Raw genomic sequence first — 15,192 nt, forward strand, 5'->3', positions numbered from 1 at the left:
AAACTCGATCAAAAGGTTTTGTTCTTTGTGCTTTCCCATAGACGGCGCCAATTGTATGAGCACAAAATAATCTTCTCGTACAATCCTGTTGATCAAGTTTGCACTCCTCCAAATGTCATCACTTTATTTCCTGAAAACACAAACATGAGCTAGCTGGCGGGTGTGTGCCAGATACCTCTCCGATGCCTAAGTCAGCAAATAGACAATAGAAAAAAGACTCTGTGTTTTTTAGGGTAAAAGTTGTGATACTTGTACATAGGTCTGTCATGAGCTTTTATAGATTCCGCCTGGCACAATCCTAATAGGACTTCAACTCTCTTTAGTAGAGTCCTCCTAGGACTCACAAAGATAATGCTCATCTTTCTGCACCCTCCCCACTGCTTAACCAAGTGATATTTTTTTACCATGGTTGGATTACAGCACAACCGAGCTAACACTAGCCTTTTTGACACACTCAGCTCGGTGCTTTCATGGGCAATGCCTAGCTTGGCCCTCCATCCACCTATACCTCGGTTCAGAGTACTCAGACCGAGCTAATAACAACCATCTTTGACTGAGCTAACCGGGGCAAGGTCCAAGCTGCGTAGCCCATTCACCTCGGCCCATAGCTCGGTCCATTCCAATATTTGGACCTAGCTCGGCCCTAGTTCACATAAATCACCCTTTCACTAACCTTCACAAAATGTATCTATAATTTAACAAAATACAACCCCAATCTTAACTAGAGTTAAACTAAAATAAGTGATTTGGTAATAATGCTAATCCAACACATTACATCAACATTGTTCCCTTGACGTAATGTTTTGTTCCATAACTCCAAACAATTCTCTAAAATGCTGAAATTTTTCTCTGGAAAAAGCCATAGTGAAAAATGTATGCAACTCACTGTAATATGTAAAAGTTTTAAGGACCAAATTCGTTTGTGATATTAAAGTTTCAATAAGTAATACTTCCTGTTTAGTTGAACCGATTTGGATTTTATTTTATTTTTTTGATCGGCAAATGTTAGTTGTTAGTTGTTAGATTAGCACTTATGGGAGAAAATCTCTTCACCATTGGCAAAGCACCTAAGTGCTTGCACACCCTTAATTCAACCCCCTAAGGAGAATTGAACCCATGACCTCCTTGGGACTAAGCCCTTAAGGAAGGCATGGTTTGGATTTTATTTTATTTTATATATTGTTTTGGAGATATATTTAATTGAAGGGGGTTTTGTCCTTATTTTAATAAAAAAACCCAAAATTTATATTCTCAACTATGAACTTAATTTTTCTCGCTTAAATCATGAAACACGATGGAAAAATTTACCTACGAATTTAAAAAAAAGAAAATCATATTCAATGTTGATCTATTTTTAAATACCTCGAAAATACGATTCCAAATATCAATTTTATAAAAAACAAATTTGTATAATTCAAATTACAATATTTTAAAATATTTAGCACCAAATACACATAAAGAGCAAAAATATCAAGAATTATTTTTGCCACCACATACTTGGGGATAGTTCTAAATGCACCCGAAAAATTATGTTGGACACCTAATTACTCAAGACACCCAATCTCCAAATTCAAATTTAATTTTTTTTTTTTTCATTTCAACACCACAAATAATTTCAACCTTACCCTAGCCAACTTCGCTACTGGACACCTCTGTCACCACCACCTCCTAACACCCCCACCCCCTCTGCCGTCCGTGTACTCCCAGTCCTCCTTGCTATTCGCCCCTATTATTCTTTCTCTTTTATTTCGTCGTCTATCGCCCATTTTTTCTTCTTCTCCTTCATCTTCCTCTTCCTCTTCCTTCATTTTCTCTATCTCTTAAACCCTAGATCTAGGGTTTATGGCGCCAAAGAGAAAAATGGATTTATAATTCGTAGCTCGTGGAGTGGGATTTCACAAGTCACAATATGTCGAAGGAAGGGGGGGTTCGTTCGCGTGTTCTAGAGATCGATGGAGCGGGGGTTTCGTGAGTGGAGGTGGGGCTAGTTTTGGGTTTCAACGGTGGAGGAGGGATTGTTAGGGGAAGGAGAAGGGGAAGGGGAAAGAGAAGAAAAAAAAAGGAAGACAAGGTGGCGATAATGTGGAAGCGGGAGTGGGTGGGCGATGTGGAGAAGGTATAGTTAGATTCGATGGGTCACGCTACAAGAAATAGTAGTTTTGGCGACTAAATTTTTAGTCACTAAAACTTTATATTTGGTCGTCAAACGTAAATACTGACTAAACATTTTAATCACCAAGTTAGTCGTTGACCAATTGTAGGGCACAATAGTTGGTGACTAAAATTATTTTAGTAGCTAATGCGCAATATTTGGCGACTAAATTTTTAGTCTCCATAAGTTTTTAAATAAGTTTGATTTCACTTTTAACGACTAAAAGTTTTAGTCGTAGATTAATTTTTGTCACTATTGTATTTTATTTAGTGACCAATGGTTTAGTCACCATTTGTTGTATCAATATTAGCAACCAAAAACATTAGTCGCCATTTGTTGTATTTTGCGACTAAGCATTCTAGTAGGCAAAAATCAAATAATGCTTTTAGGGACTAAAAATTTTTCAATCTTAAGGTGGCAATATTTTTTTAGTCAACAAAAAACTTTCATTTGTTTCTTACTGACTAATACATTTAGTCGCCGAAAAATATCCATGTTTCAAATTTTTTTTTTTTGGCTAAATATTTAGTCGCCAAAAACATCCATTGTTTTTTGGCTACAAAATGTTTAGTTGCCAACAACTTCCCTTCTTTTTTTAGCTACTAAATGTTTAGTTGCCAAAAACATCTATTTTTTTTTTGGTAAATTACTATCAGGTCCTAATAGTTGAACTTAATTCTCATTAAGTCCTATCAATTCATTGTTGAAAATTTTTCCTAGCCAAAATGTAGCTAAATTTTTTTTGGAGACGATTTTCGAAATATATTGCTAAAAACTGACAATTTAAACTATCGTAAAAACATACAATTTTCTGTAATACCATTATTGCGACGAATAATGCCAAATTTGTTGAGGATGTTGAAAATAGTGAGAGTTTACAACTCAAAAATATTTTGTTTTAAGAGGAAAATATTGACATTCCTATGGTAAATACTGAAAATAATGAGGTGATGACACCTGTTATTGCATACGATGCAGATGCAAGTCACCAAAATATTCTTGGGTTGCCTCCTACTAATACGAAAGAATCTCCATAACCTTAATTGAAAGTGACTATAAGGAGATTAAATAGGGAGAAGGGATCAATGATTTTGGTTGATTATATCGTTTATCTCTAAGAGTATGAGTTTGATATAGGATTGGAAGATGATCCAAATTCTTGTAGTCAAGACAAACAAAGTACTCACTCCTTAAAATGGATAGAAGCCATAGTAAATGATTTAAAGCTATGGGGAAGTATTTTGTGAATGGCAGCACGCGGCCAAGGTGACGCCGGAGTGTCAGCCAAGGTGCCACGTGGCATGGTTCTGATGCCAAGGTGATCTTGGCTAGGCTGAGGTTATCTGTGGAGATACCGAAATCTGAGATAAGTAGATAATGAACAAGAGTCCTAAAACAGGGGAGGATCTCAATCTGGATAGAGATAAAGCTCTTGGGGAGTTTATCCCTATCTAGTTAAGAGTCCAAGATGAGTATTGAGCTGAGTCCACTAAAGTAAGGCTTTTACAGGGATCAGGTCAGTGTTGGCTATAAAAATAGGGCACCCCTGTGGGTTTGAGATATGTGTGATATATTGTGAGCAGTAAGTGTTTTCTTGTGAGTTAAGAACAATTTGATGTCTTTGAGAGATATTTGATTACTGACTTGAGTGTCGGAGTGCCCCTGGGTGGACGAACCACCGCTGAATTCTTATCTTTCTGTGACAGGTTGTTCAGGCTTAATCTATTCTGCTGGTGCTCTACAGCAGAGTTCCCCATTTGGTTGTGTGGTCGGAAATCAACACCCACAATTTGGCGCCATTTGTGGGAGCATAAGAAGAATAGATGGCTAATGACGGGTAGAAAGAAAAGACCAGGGACAACGTCCTATGTGGGAGTGGTAAACATGCCGATCTTAACACTGAGGAAGAAAACCATAATGAAGGAGCACGATATCAAAATCACGGGGATAAGGATGTCGGCAAGGCGGCAGACCCCCCAAAGAAATTAGGCCGAGATGAGTATTATAATGAAAGTGACCTCCAGATATGGAAAGATAGATGCCTAAGGAGGGACAATGAGATAAAGGGAATGGCTAACAAGTTGGCAGATCTATAGTCGGTTATTAACTTCATGATGTAGAACAATGTCATACAACCACCGTTTCCGTTACAGGACACGTTGATGCTAGGGGCCAAGACTGACGCCCAGAAAGGAGGGTAGAAAACAATCCCAGCAGTCCCGTAGCATGGCAGGGAAAAAGAGCCCTCACATCGGCCTTCACGGGATGTCGGGCGAGGAGAGTTGATCAGGGGTGACTCACAGAGGTGTCAAAGAGCCCCAGAATATCCAAGGTAAGGACCTGTGTTTTGACACCGTGAATAAAAAGAAGTCCAATAGGACACATAATGACACTGGGAGTAGTGCAGCAAAAAGACTGAAGTCCGTTGACAGCTGAGCTCCTGGTCGGACTAAGGAGGATTTGAGGGACTATTTCTAGAGGAAGCAACAAAATGCCGAGGTCATATCCCCCATCAAGCCGAGAATGTCATTCTCAGTTGAGTTGGATAGGTTTGAGGCCCCCAAAATGTTCCATATGCCGAGGTTCCAAATTTATGATGGTAAGTCTGATCTGAACTTTCACATTGGCTTATATCTGAATTCTATGGCTTTGTATACCAGGAACGAACTGTTGCTATGCAAGGTGTTTCCCTCATCTTTTGGGGAGATTGCAGCGGATTGGTTTCACAAATTGCCGAAAGGAACTATGAAGAGTTGGGAAGGCCTGGCGGAGATATTCATGGCCAGGTTTGTTACAAACAAGTTGTAGCCACTAAGGGTAGACTCCCTGATGGCTCTGAAAATTAACGAAGGTGAAAGCCTCAGGGGTTATGCCAAAAGGTACTATGAGGTGTTCAATCGTATACCAGGATGTAACCAGGAGTTGGCGGTCGTGTCTTTTAAGAACGTCCTAGAGGATGATTGCACGCTTTGGAAGTTACTGGCAAAGACTCTACCAAAGAGTATGGAGGAGCTCATGGCAAGGATCGAGAAATATGCCAGAGCAGAAGAGGATACACCAGGAACAAAGGCACCGATGTAAGAGAAGAGAAACGGCTCGCCAAAGTGAGACCGAGGTAATACTAGATTTAACAGGCAAGAATCAGGGTTGAGGGCTGCATAGGTAGTCACCACTGTGTTCAGGATCTCGGTTTATAAAGTTCTAGAAAGGATCAGGAACCAGCTGTATTATAGAGCGACGAAGAAGATTCCTGGTGAGTTTGTGGGAAGAAGCCTTGGAAAGCACTATGCTTACCACAATGAAGATGGGCACCTGACTCAGGGGCGCAGAGCCCTGAAGACACATTTGGAAGATCTGGTCAGACAGGGTCACTTGAGGGACCTAGTAGATGAGGCCAGAACAAGGGAAGAGCAAGAGAGACTGCCATAGGCACCGGCAGCAGCACCTCTGCCACAACCACAACAAATAGAACCTCGAGTGATCAATGTGATCCACTAAAAGGTTAATGAGAATTATATAGGAGAAGAGACCCAGAAGGTGAAACAGTTACAACATGTGTCTCAGGTCCAGCAAAAGAGGCCTAGGACAAACGAGTACCAGGGAACAATGGTGTCCATTATTGAGGCAGACCTAGACATGGTGCAACATCCACACAACGATGCTCTGGTGGTGACCCTCAAGGTGGGAGAATACCAGGTAAGGCACATTCTAATCGACCAAGGCAGCTCTTGTGACATCATGTATGTTAGATGTTACAAGGGGCTTGGCTTTCACTGCAATTATTTGGAGCAATCCAACAGCCCAATGGTCGGGTTCAATGGAACGTCGACATGGCCTCTAAGAGTAATAAATCTGGAGGTGTAGCCAGGCACCAGAAAAGTAGGCACATAGTTTACAGTAATTGACACCCCTTCCCGATACAATATTATATTGGGAAGGCCATGGTTGCGCGCAATGAGGGCTGTTTCCTCAACACTGCACCAGCTGTTGCGGTTCCCAACGGAGCATGGAATTGAAATGGTTAGAGGGGATCATGTGTAGGCAAAAAATTGCTTCATGGCAGCAATGAAATCCACCTGCATTGTGCGAGAGACAGTAACAGCAGAAATTGAAGACGAGGACATGGAGGTCTTGGACGACATCGGCAAAGAATCGGCCGAGAAGAGTGAGGGAGCCTTGAAGAAAATTCTGGTCTAGGAAGGGGATGAAGAGCGCTTCTTCCTTCTCGGCTTAGGCTTGGCTGGTGAGGAGGAGAGGGAGTTGGAGACTTTCTTACGGGCCAATTGTAGCTCGACTTTTTCACACCCCCTTTCGGAAGTTTGAAATAAGCCCTACAGTTCGGACTCCCACGGTTCTGAATCTAATCTCACAAGTGCAATGTAAAATTGATAAACACCAAAGAGTCCAAATCTGACAAATCTTTTGGAAAATCGATTTTGAATCAAATTACCAAAAATAGACTACTTTGCTAGATATAGGGTCGCTGCCTAAATATTTTTTGAAAAAATTTAGGAAACCTATGACTCGTGCCAAAGGCCACGTGTCCGTCATCACCAAGATTGTCTCGGCCCAGGAACTTAGGTACGAGAGGGGAAGGTTATGAATGAATTTGAGCACCCCCGCTCGCCCGATCAAAGATCGGCCTCTACTAATCATGAAATGAACCTTATTTACATTATATGCTTTTGTTTCGGTTTATTAGGCTAGCATTACTATGTGATGCACACACACACAAGTATAGACTAACTTGCAAGAATTGAAACATCTCGAGTTCATGTTTGTTTTGCAAAATCATTTTGAAATATGTATCACTTGAAAAAGTGATCGCATATGAACATTACTCGAATTATTCCAATTCAACCAACAAGCCTTTATCCACAGGCACTCAAACAGTTATAGCACTTAAGCAATTAGCCTCATGGCAAGCATGCTAAACATGACAACAATCACACGCATGCAATTATGATAAAGCGAGTTAAGGCTCACCTAGTATTCTAAGCCAAAAAAAAAACAAAAGAGTTAGAAAAAAGCATGATGCTAACTTATGCAATATGACTAGTGCGACACATGTGATATGTAATTAAGTAGCATGCGGTCTAAGCACATATTCAAAGAAGTATTGAACTAACGATGCAAGCTAGAATGATGAACCAAGCCTCAGTGCATGCAATACAAATGGATACAAACATGAAGTATGCTAAATAAAACATGATGTCTCTAAACTAACCATCACAAGCTAGTAAATAAAAGGGAGAAAGACGTGGGGTTGGAAGACACATTATTACATTATGCTCTCACGAAGGAGAGTCTGAATAAATAAACTAGCTAATTAACTAACTAATTAAAGCTAAGCTAATTATTACAACACAAATGAATAAATAGCTAAACTACTTAACTAATTATTATTACAAATGTATTAACTAACAAAGAAATTGAATAACTAGCTAACTAATTAAATAATTACAACACAAGTGCAATTAAAAGAATTAAGTAAGCTAAACAATTTAAATATTAAGCTAACTACTCCTCCTTGGGAAGTGTGGGATGTTCATGCGCATGCTCGGTTTCCACCCGAAAAGACCACTATTTTGCTCTGGAAAGCCTTTGTTGCACAACAGAGCACATACACTGTTGCCCACTTCCAAAATAGCTCTGCTTGGCCTTACAAACAGATTACTGATTTTTTGCATCAGTGGCCGGCCGACCACTGATGAGGCCTACCGACCACCAATGTAGCCGACCGGCCATAGAAAGTGGCCTGTCGGCCACTATTGCCCAATTCACCTTGATGCAATAGAGAACAAACAAAGCAATACACAGGGTATTTTAAGGGTTTGTTTGCACAACCCACCCCTCTTTTTCTTGAACAAATCAAAGGAGTGGTGAGCTTAAGCCACAAACCACCAACTCAAGCAATTTCATTGCATGATGGCTTGTGAACCAAAGTGTGCAAGTTCAATAAATACAACAAAATAAAACCCTAAACCTCCTCCCTTTCATGGAAGATCAAGGGAAGTGATGACCTTGGAGACTTGAGTTATTTCATCACTAGTAAGTATGAAATGGCCCAAGTTTCCATGTGTTCAATTAACATCTGATTGAACATAACCAAATTATTATTTTTCACCATTTTAGTCCCAATTTTAATTACTCCATTTTAAATTACCAATCATTCTTTAATCAATTGAGTCCAATGGTAAGTTTAAGTCCTCTAATGGAAAGAGGGCTCAAACCCAGAGTTGTTTTAGGCATGAAAGAGACATCATACCATTGGTAATGAACTCCCTAAGGGATTAAACCATCAAGCATGACACCTCAATCTCATGCTTTAAACAAACAAGTTGTTTGAACCACTTTCAAAGAAAAACAAAAAGCCAAGAAATGAGGGAGGTTGCAGAGATTGTTAGTGCTGAAAATGAGTGAGAAAAGTATAAATAAATACTATCAACTCAAATAAGATGGTGTCTAAGGTCTAAAACACCAAACTCATGAGGACAATTACACTACAAGCATGCAAAATAAAGCTCAAATGCAACCAACAGCCCAAAACAGTGGTAAAACAGGTCTAATACAGTCCTAAAACATGCTGGAATTAAGCTAACAATAGTAAATTAATATGCAAAAACATGGCACAAACTAGGCTAGTAAGCAAGACACAAGGAGAGGAGGCTAACCCCTCCAAATTTGGACTTCAAAACATAATTTTAGCCACTAACATAACTCTGAAAATCAGTGTTTAGAAGTTCAGAAAAAGATAGTAGAAGGGTGGGAAACACAAGACAAAAGCCTCCAAAACAAGGTACAAAGAAGGGCTATCAACCCCTTAACCTTTAATGGCCTTAAAACCCAAGCTTCAACACAAAAATAGAAAAGTTTTATAGCCCAAAAACATTTGGAAAACAACAAGAAATATAGTAGAGAAAACAAGCAAATAGGCAAAGCCTTCTACCTCTTGAAGAGAAGAAGCAATTCAAGCAACAAAGCCAAGACAACACACCCTTCAAGAGCTCAAACCAGGCTCAAAAGTACCTCAGCTCAAAGATGAGAAGATTTGGTTAAGGGTGTATAGGCAAAGGCTAAGAATTCTTAGGCAAAAGTGTAGAGATTTGCTAGAGAGAGGAAAAATTTTGATCTCCAAATTTTCTAACCTCAAAACATGAGAGAGGAGCCTCCTATATATAGAAAATATGAATTCCCCTCAAGGATATCCAACCTTACACGTGGGTGCAGATGCATGCATTTGTGCAAACAGTTGGCACAACTGTCACAAAATATCTGCAAAAGAAACTGGTGGCTGGCAAGCCACATCAATGGCTGGCAGGCCACCAGAAGCTGCAGGCTTGAAGAACCAAGGCTTGGTCCAAGAATGAGACAGCAGGGGTATAGGGTTTGAAAGGCTCGAAGCTGTGGCATTCCACTGAGGACTTCGAGCACTTTCCAGGCATATAAACTTATCATCTGGTGTGCATGTAATGGTGTCCAAGTTGTAAGGGCCGTCAAAAATGGGATGTCTACAGTTGTCTCTCTTTGACAGAACTCGAAGTCATGAAATGACGTGAGTGAATGTCAAAGCCTGAAGACGACCCATTTTAACAAGGCTGTAAGACTTGGACAAACAATCAAGACAGAAAATAAATAGTTGCACTCGCAGGCTGCCTACGTATCCCTTTGCAAGGAATCAAGCTAGCGTAGTTTTGGGGTAAAATGCAAATGATATGCACAATGCAACTTTGAAAGTTGGACTCATACGCTCTGCAAAGCCGGCTATTTTGAAAACTCATGATTATGTGAGATGATGCAATAAGCAATAACAAGATACGATAAGCAAAATAACAAGATAATAGCATGTGAATGAGTAGCTTCAAGCTTAAAACCAACACAGGTTCTATGCAAAAGATAAAACCACACTCTAACCATGCCAAAACAAAAGACGAGGAAAAAAACCACCGCTTAGGGTTGCGTTTCACGCATCTTGAGAAACTGAAAACAAAAAATGCACGGGGTTGCGTTTCACACGTCCCGAGAAATTGAAGAACAAAAATCGCTCGAGATTGCATTTCACACATCTCGAGAAACAAGAAAGACCGCTCGGGTCTGTGTTTCACGTGTCTTGAGAAATTAGAGAACCTGCTGGGGCTCACATTTCACGCATCTCGAGATACAAGAAAACCCGCTCAGACTCATGCTTCACGCGTCCTAAGAAATAAGAAAACCTGCTCAGGCTCACGTTTCACGCGTCTCGAGATGAAACCTGCCTAGGGCTGCGCGTCACGTGTCCTGAGATAAAACCGCTCGGGCTTCGTACGTCCCAAGATGAAACCTGCCCAAGGCCGCGCATCATGCGTCCTGAGAAAAAATCTCTTGGGTTCGTGCTTCCCATGTCTCAAGATGAAACCCGCCCCGGGCCGTGCATCATGCATCCTAAGATAAAACCGCTCAGGCTCGTGCTTCGCACGTCCTGAGATGAAACCTGCCCAGGGCCATGCATCGCATGTCCCGAGATGAAACCCACCTAGGGCAGCGCGTCACGCATCCTGAGATAAAATCCCTTGGGCTCGTGCTTCGCACGTCCCGAGATGAAACAACTGAGGGGTGTGCGATAGATGCACAAAGAAAACAAATGCGATAGATGCACAAAGAAAATAAGTGTGATAGATGCACAAAGCAAATAAGTAAGATAGATACAAAAAGTGAACAAGTGCGATTGATACACAAAGGAAACAAGTGCGATAGATGCACAAACGTGAGCATCTGCGGTAGATGCACAAAGCATATTCTATGCAAGACGGATGACCGATGTATGATGTTAAGTGAAAACATTGTCTATGCAAGAAACAAAAGCATATTCTATGCGAAATTGGAATGATGCGAGATACGCATGCAATATGTGTATGTGAAATGCATATTTTACGCAACAATACATGTGAGATGCATATTTTATGCAACAAATATGTGAAATGCATATTCTATGCAACAATAGAGAACGAAGGCAAAACGAACAAAAGTGACATTCGATGGTTCTTGATTCTCTACCCTCTTGATTCTCTTCCTTTTAAACCGATTAGAATTTGATTTCAACGGTTCTTTCCTCATTTTCACCCTTCTAGGCTTGTTCCCCTCGAGTTTCTCTCGAGTTTCACAAACTTTCTCGGGCTTTGACTTTTCTTCTATTTTCTTTCTCATAGGGTTGACTTTTTCCAAGTTTACCCTATTTTCTCCATTTTTCACCTATATTCCAGATGGCAGATGATTTAACACATGACGGGGCTCCTCTAGAGATTCCTCCGGTATTTTCACCTGTTGCTGAGGTATAGGAGCCGGTTGTCGCCGAGGCTGGCGAAATGGCTAGTGGTATTGAGGCCGATCTCGAGGCGGAGTTTGACCCTGAGGTTGAGCCAGAGCCATTACCGTTGAGGGTATGCCCTTTTGATCCAGCGAGGTACTATCCCCGTACACACATCTTGCCAGCCGGTGGCATTAGGCGCTTTAGCGACTTCGTTCTCAGTGTAACGGAGGACCTTCTGTTGTGGGAGCTGGCTTCTCACCTTTTATCCATCGCCGTTGAGGTAAGAGCTCTGTTTTCATGCATTCCTGCCTTTCTTTACTTACATTTCTTGCACTGCCTTTTATCTGATTGTACTTTCATTACTGCCTTATTTGTTCTTTGCCACTGGGCGAGTCTCATGCCTTCAGAGGGTACGGAGGCACGACTGCACAAGATTGGTACAATGAGCTCTCTACTGGAGTTCGTGACATTGTGGATGAGATTGGCTTCGGCCTTTTCTGCTCTGGCCTAACGCGGGTCATCGCGAGTCCTCCTCTTCTGGGAGCACTTGTGGAGAGGTGGTGGGACACCACCAACTCCTTTCACTTCTTCACTGCCGGAGAGATGACGATGACTCCCTACAACTTTGCCATGCTCACTGGCCTAAGAGTAAAGGGTGATCCGATCCCTTTCGACGCAGACATGGGGGAGTGAGAGACTGCTTGGGTTGAGCTGCTAGGAGCGCGTCCACCCTTATACCGGACAGCTATGGTCAGGTATAGCTGGTTGGCTGAGCAGTTTAGAGGGAGCGAGACAGAGATGCCTGAGGAGATGGAGCAATACGCCAGAGGTTTCCTGATGTTCATCCTCGGTACCACCTTGTTTTCGAACAGGTGGAACACCGTGGGCTAATATCTGCTGAGTGCCCTGGTGATCCTTCCCCGAGTTCGCTTTTATGATTAGAGTGGAGTTGGCCTCTCCACCTTGTGTGGCTACATGAGCTCTACCTCCCGCTTGAGGGGAGAGCTGATTGGAGGGTACTTGCGAGCCTGGGAGGTATGTATTTTAGTTCCCTCTTTGCACTTTACATTTTTTGCTCTACATTTTCTGCTTTATATTTGTTCAATACCTGTGCTTTCTACTTTGCACTTTCTACATCTGTTCATACATTGTGCTTTCTGCTTTTCCCTTTCTATATCTGTTCATATACTGTTGATCACTTATCACTGCACTTTCTTTGCAGCTGTGGGTTTATGCTTACTTCCCAGCTCTTGCCCCAGAGCCCATGGAGGAGCTCCCACTGGCAGTTCCTTACTCGAGGTGGTATGATGGCAGGTGCTAGCGCAGGAACCGCGAGTCATTCACATTTTTCCGGCACTATTTTGACACAGTGGCTGCCCACGAGGCAACCTAAAACACAGTCATTTTTTATTTACAACTATTTTGATTCACACTTTAGCAACTAACATCAACTAACAATCTGTACACTCTCTATTTGCAGATCACGTGGCAGCCTTGGGCCATGATGCTAGCTGGGATACTGGACCAGCACATCGAGGTTTGGGCCACTTCTTGTTTCCACATTCTACTTGAAGGCCCAATCTGTCGGGCCTGGTTCCTAAGTGAGCGGTTCGCCCGACAGACCGTGGGCTTACCAGACCCGATTGTTCTGATGGCATCACCTGAGCCTATGAGATCAGCAGACAACGTAATCCGTTGATGCGGTTACTCAGTTCATGGTGGGTTTGGATGCTGATTACTTCAAAGCAGAGGGTGACTACGCGACCTTCATTCAAACCCATCTCATGCCACCTCTGATAGGTGCTCACAAAGGTGAGGGGACGAGGGCTCCTGCAGCGAGAGAGGCGCATAGGGCGACCAGGGTAACTAGAGCAACCAAGGCCCGTGCTAGAGGGGCTCCTCGTGAGGGGTAGAGGACCCGTTGGCCAGAACTTCCCACCACGCTTACATGTTGGCGGCAAACCAGGGTGGCTTACCAGGTTCTGATTGAGCTTGCAGCGGCTGATCACGAGCTCATTGGGGTTTGAGGCCCGACTAAGGTATGGAGCATACTTTATGATTTGCACCATATATTTCATTTCAGATATGTTTATTGTGAACATTGATCATCCAAATGCATTTATAGGCATCGATAGAGTACACAGGGAGCGCTCTTGAGCTGATAGCCTCCTTGATGGGCATGGTACAGAGGAAGGACACGTTGCTCGGTCTCCATGGCATTCCAGTAATTTCATCAGTTTGCACTTCATGCTATCAAATTTCCATTGATACACTGGCATTCCAACTGTAGTGTTCTCCAAACTGTGCTAATACACTGCATTGGCACACTACATTCACACACTGTATCTGACTTCTGCATATACTCATTCTGCATACTATGCTTGCATCTGATACACACACTGAAACTGATATGTGACACATGTATAGCCTCAGTTAGGTTTTATTTTACTTTGAAAACTTATACTCCTCTTTTGTAAAAAACCATGATCGGAATAAAACCTCGTAGTTTTTTATGAAAAGAGTGTCGTTGTTTTTGCATCATGAGCACCATATTTGCATGAAAATGAACTCGAAATTGAATTGGCCAAGAGCACTTGATTGAAACAACGTTCTTAATCGAGTAATGAAGCAACCAACAAACAAAATACAAAATGCAACATATAACTCGATGAGCAAAAACAATTGGATAAGCAAAGCAAAAAAAAAAAAAAAAACTCAAGTACAAAAGAAACAAACTTGCTAAAATCAAAAAGACTCAAAACAAGACTTTAAAACACACAAAGATAAAAACAAAACAAATGCTTCCAACACTGCTTAGTACATAGGTGGATGGCAAGATTGATGAAAAGGCTCCAGACAAAGAGGGAGCTTGCTGGCCATATGCTGGCCACAAGAGGTGGCTTGCCGGCCACCTGTTGGCCACATGCCGGCTACCAAAAGGTGAAAATCACCAAATTGCTGACAGCTAGCTTCCACTCACAGCCTTATTTTCTACAAACGGTTCAGTTTTGTGAATTCTTCTCCAAAACTTCATTTCAGTTGCAATTTCTTCACAAATGGAGCCATTTTTCGTTGAAAAGCTCTCAGATTGGATGTGACTTTAGACGACATGGAAAAGGTTAATTTCTAAGGTTTTGGCATAAATGCACTTTTTTTGTTGAGTCGTTCTCCACTTTGCATTCTGTTCCTTCATGTCGCGGCACAATACTGGGACCCAATTACACACGTCTTTAGTTTCGGGGGACAAGAAATATGCCCGATAGTTAAAGAATTTCAGGCACTAATTGAATCCTGGCGTAATGAGGAAATCATGCCTCAGCCCTGTTTTGGCCACGCCCATGCTTTGGGACGGATGTGTGGGCTCACTCTATACGAGGCTCGATCTTTGGCCCATAACAGAGAGTTAGACATTCCCGGCTTGATTCATAAATTTTCTGACATTGGTGACCGATGCGACCTTCTTTGGTGAGGATTTCGGCAATATGCCCTCTGCTTATGTATGCTTGCTCATTTCCTTCTTGCCGCTAGTTTCGGCGGGTCCAGCATTCAATTGATCAAAATGGCCTAAGGTCTGAAAGAAGGCAAGAGTTGTGTTGGCTTGGTACTGGCTGAGACATTGATGGGCATAGACACTTTTCATTAGCGAGAAACTACCAGATTCGCACTACTTCTTCAGTTATTGTTTCCCACCCTTTCTCATATGTGTTTGTCACATCACTCGGCACTCATACTCTATTTTTTTTCTCTCAAATCC

The sequence above is a fragment of the Camellia sinensis genome, chromosome 9 (assembly GCF_055761805.1).
Source record: "Camellia sinensis isolate YWXY chromosome 9, ASM5576180v1, whole genome shotgun sequence".
Lineage (NCBI taxonomy): Eukaryota > Viridiplantae > Streptophyta > Magnoliopsida > Ericales > Theaceae > Camellia > Camellia sinensis.